Source organism: Octopus bimaculoides, chromosome 24 (assembly GCF_046866305.1).
Source record: "Octopus bimaculoides isolate indiv1 chromosome 24, ASM4686630v1, whole genome shotgun sequence".
NCBI classification, from domain to species: domain Eukaryota; kingdom Metazoa; phylum Mollusca; class Cephalopoda; order Octopoda; family Octopodidae; genus Octopus; species Octopus bimaculoides.
Window position 1 is genome coordinate 19,487,026 of NC_142951.1, and position 5,000 is coordinate 19,492,025.

Consider the following 5,000-nt stretch of genomic DNA (forward strand, 5'->3'; position numbering starts at 1 on the left):
TGTTGTGGTAATGGTGATAATGACGTGATGGTGACGTGATGAGGATGGTGATGGTCGTGGTGTCGATAGTGGTGGTCATGGTGGTGGTGGTGGTGGTGGTGTTGAGGAGAATTCTGCTGCTGATACTCGTGAGGATAGTGTCGGGGTGGTTTCGGTGGGGGATGGTTGTGTGGATGGTGGTGATGGTGAAGGATGCGGCGGCGGCTGTGGTGATTGTTGTGGTAGTAGTGGTGGTGGTTGTGGTGGTGGTGGTGGTGACGGCAGCGGCGGAAGGTGCAGTGATAGGTAAGTGGGCGTCGTGATGAAATGCAGACAAAACAGACAGGCAGACAGACAGACAGACAGACAGACAGACAGACAGACAGACAGACAGACAGACTTATAGTGGAGTCTGAGTGGATGAAGATGCTGGGTGGATGGAGTAAAAGAGAAAGAGAGAGAGAGAGAGAGAGAGGGAGAGAGAGAGAGGGAATGGAGTGAGGAGGAAGTGAATGAGTATCAGGTGAAGTTAAGTAGTTGATGGGTGTGTCATTGGTTACTAGGCTGCCTGGCAGGTATAAACTTTTCATTACATTTCGATGTTGTTGTTGTTGTTGTTAATGATGCTGTTGCTATTGTTGTTCTTCTATTTCTTCACTTCCTTTTCTTTCTTCCTATTTAACCCCTGGTCTGTTCTTTCCTATAGACCAGTTATTCTCAACCATTCTTTATCTATGGATCCCTTTGACTGCTATTTTATTCCGTCCCACAAAGTCATTCGGTGTTTAAAAACTAGTTTTATAGAATCTTCTTTCAAAATTCCTATTTTGTTCTTTACACATAAACTTGTGTAGGTTGAACGACGCGGAAGAAGCCGACTTGTTTCTTGCTTTACATACTAATACATACATCTAAAGTAAATAGTTTCAGGGGCCCTTAAATTACTATTGTCGCTCCCCAATTTATTATTGTGTTGCGTGGACCCCTAAAAGTCTTATATGGACCCTAAAGGGCCGTATGGACCCAGTTGAGACCTGTGATCAAAAGAAACCTGACCTTCATCATACTTGATTTTACTTAGAATAACACTGAATCCAGGGTTAGATTATCTCGTGTTTCCTTCTGTTTGTTAATTCAAGAGCGAATGAGTCAAAAGAGATTTTCCAGTTATTTCTTGAAAATGGCGGAAATATTTTTATCTTAACCAAAATATTAACAAAACCCAAAATATTTTACATTGATTCGTCCGAATCGTACCTCGATTCGTCGGACATGCTTACTAATTAAGAACACGCTGGAGGTGGCGGAGATTTGTCCCCCACCCCCGCTAACGATATAACAAGAGTGCAATCGCTGGCGGGGATATGAGTCGCTGCTATCTCTAGCTGTCGAGCGTCCATCGTTAATAAGCCCAAAGAAGGTCGAAATCACATGATTTGTTGGTCTGCCGCTGAAGGTGGCGGGGTTTCTCTCTCCGTTAGCGATATAAACAAAAGCGCATTTTGCACCAAAAGCCAATATGAGAGTTTCTTTCATGGTTTTTGCCGCAGTATACTTTGTTCTAACAGAACATCCATGTTTAAGTAGAGATAAATATTACCAATTAAGAACAGCGTTTTGCTTGCGAGATGGTGTCGTTCAAATACTACCGTCTCCTTTATAGAAGCTAGCAGACGAAGCAAATCACGAAATAATCGAGTCCTTATGAGAGATCTTCTCTAACTTTTGTTATTAATACTGCTTCTGCCGCTATTAATTATTTTTTTTTAATAAGCCTACTGGCTATTTGCGACACCAGTACCTCAATAAGCACTGAGATTTTATATATCGTAGACAGGAGTTTTGGCTGTTATCGTTTTACTGGATATCAGTCACTGAGGAACCCATAGCAGGGGAAAATCAAGTGATCTGGCTGCTCTGGCGAGCGTAACAGACCATTTTCGTCTGCCAATGATGTAATTATGAGTGCTTTTATGCATCTTCGACTCTTTAGGTGAGATCCTCTCAATGTAAATAACGTAGTATCCTGTGTTCTGATAATTCATACTGAGTGAATTGACGGTAGGATCTAACGAAGCTCTTATTTAAACAATCACCTGAAGAGGCGCACGTTACGCCTAGGATGTATGATTATGATTACCCAATATCTCACCGACGAGTTACGACCGTAAAAGTGTGTCGAAACAATTGTGGTGATTTTTAAATAAAGAATTTCGCTCATTCCATTTCTTCCCATCATTTATCTATTTATATAAACTATGCGGGTATCATTCCTGATGTATATCCTGCAGCAGGAGCATTTCCACAGTATGATGACATCAGGTAGTCAATAACTGTGGACGAGCTTTACATAGCATGCTATAAGCTTTTGATCACGTGACCGACCAGGCTATCAGATGTTACACACTGCTGGTCACAAGGCGTCTTTGCATTGCTTTAACCTTCAAATGACGCCACCCTGCTGGCTAGGTGAGCAGGGCAACATTTCCCGCTAATCAAAAGGGTGACTGAAGCAACGTGAAATGAAGTATTTTGCTCAAGAGCACAACGCACCGTTCAATCAGGGAATCGAACCCACGATCTAGCGATCGTGAGTGCAACGCGCCTTCACAAGCTTTTGATATACCTGTAATTATGCAAATTATACAGGCAGCAAATGTGTTCTAGTCAGTTCTTTGGTTACTGGAGATAAGATCGGAAATAAAAATTTGTCACGCTGATAACACCTATTGGGCCAGAAATATGTGTCCACTACTTTCGTCTGACCTACAGACAATAAATCTGTTCTTTTCCTTAATGGTATGTCATCTTTGGAGAATTCTTGATTCTTGTGATTATCTCCCCTTCTCAAGTGATGCCGGTCATAATCGTCATTCGGTAATTATGAAGCATCTTCTAAAGGCGGAGATACACCTGTATTTGTGGATATATTCAGTAGTATTTTGTACAAAAAAATCGAAGCCAGTACTTATTTTCTTTAAAGGATGGTACATATTCTGTCGATCACTTTTGCGAACCACTACGATACGGTGGTCCACACAAACAAACGCAGGTTCTCAAGTGTTACGGAGGAAAAGACACATACGCGTCACATATGCGCAACAAGATTCCACACAGTTTCAGTTTACCAAATTCAGAGTCTCTTCTTCTTCTTCTTCTTCTTCTTCTTCTTCTTCTTCTTCTTTAGGAAGCAAGCTGGCTGGAGTGTTAGCACGCCGGAGAAAATGCATAGCGACTTTTCGTCCGTCTTTACGTTCTGAGTGCAAATTCCGCCGAGGTTGACCTCACCTTTCATTCTTTTAGGGTCAATAAAATAGGCAACCAGTTGAAGAATAAGGCAGATGTAATCAACTTGCGTGGCTTGTGCCAAAATTTGAAACCATTATTATCATTATAATTAACATTGAGTGAGAGAGCAGTGCATGCCATCAGAGTGATACCGAAGTTAAATATACGAAACCCAATATGCCGATCATTGCTACCCGTCTGATAAGGAAGGATACACCAGACACATACATCACAACCATATGTAGGCGACACGGTGATCTCATACCAAGAGAGTCCTTGCAGATGGGGCCCAGATAGAATTTTCTTCAGGTCTAGTAGCCAATCCCGCTTAAAAGGTCACTGAATAAGGGTTGTTTAAAGATGTTGAAAGAAACACACATGTTTCCAAAAGTGAATTATCCAAACCCCAAAGAATCCCTCTCCACACATGGCTATGATGCTTCCCCACTATTTCTGCTCGTGATCAGAGATGCACATATCATCACCCACTAAATGATATGCTCAACTGGTTAAGGTCAAACAACTGACAAGCAAATCTGTGGTATTGAGAAGAATATTTGCTGTGGCCCATCTTTTATACCAAGACAAAACAATGTACATGATAACACTTCCAATCAGTTAAGAGCAGAAGCCATGAGAGTAACTGCCTGGTATTGCATCATGACATTTATTGTTGTTGTTGTTGTTGTTGTTGTTGTTGTTGTTGTTGTTGTTGTTGTTGTTGTTGTTGTTGCTGTTGTTGTTGTTGTTGCTGCTGCTGCTGTTGTTGTTGTTGTTGTTGTTGTTGTTGTTGTTGTTGTTGTTGTTGTTGTTGTTGTTGTTAAAGCGGTGAGCTGCCAGAATCTTTAGCACGGTGGACGAAATGCTTAGCGGTATTTTGCCCGTCGCTACGTTCTGAGTTCAAACTCCGCCGAGACCGATCTTGCCGTTCATCCTTTCGGGATCGATAAATTGAGTACCAGTGAAACACTGGGGTCGATGTAATTGACTAGTGCCCTTGGTAGAAAGGTATATTATTATTATTATTATTATTATTATTATTGTTGTTGTTGTTGTTGTTGCTGTTGTTGTTGTTGTTGTTGTTGTTGTTGTTACTTGCATGTAGCTTTGTTTTAAGATTTAATCTAATGCATCTGTAATATACTGTCCTAAACTTCTTACGTATCTGTTGCGACATCAATTCTACTTCATTGGTTATTAGGCAGTTTATGTTTGCGATTTGTCTCGTTCACTTATCTATATTGTGTTATCTAATGTAATATTAGTTTTTAAACCCTCACTTCAAGGTAACCTTGAGCCATTGTTCTAACCAAAATCTCATATCAATTCCTCAAGTAAACATACTTGACTCAATCAGAGAATTATCAATATATACATACATATATATATATATATATATATATATATATATATATATATATATATTTCGTATGTGTATTTCGTGTGCAAGATTCTTGATGTGGATACGTGTGTTGAAAGAAATACAATTAAACCTTGGGAGAGGCATTATGCCGGTAATAAACACACGCACTGGTTCAGTCCTTTATTAATTTATATAGTTTTTTGTTAAATTATTTCATTGCACTCTTGCAATCTCTTCAGTAACTTGTCTCTCCACTTCCATTTATTTTGAATATATGATCTGGCGTTGTTTTGGCGTTGTTTCGAAACTGTTTGGTATGAGCATGTGAGTGTGTGCAAGCTCGTATGTGTGCACGCTCATATGTGTGCAC

General features: G+C 40.2%; 1 protein-coding gene across 1 annotated transcript in view; it reads left to right on the forward strand.

Moving 5' to 3' along the window:
- The first annotated feature begins 514 nt into the window (after positions 1-514).
- LOC149131217 (uncharacterized) overlaps positions 515-5,000 on the forward strand; it is a 227,475-nt gene continuing 222,989 nt past the window's right edge. The window contains exon 1 of the mRNA XM_089341452.1: positions 515-554. The gene's annotated coding sequence lies outside the window, so the exon portion shown is untranslated. The remainder of the gene's footprint in view (positions 555-5,000) is intronic.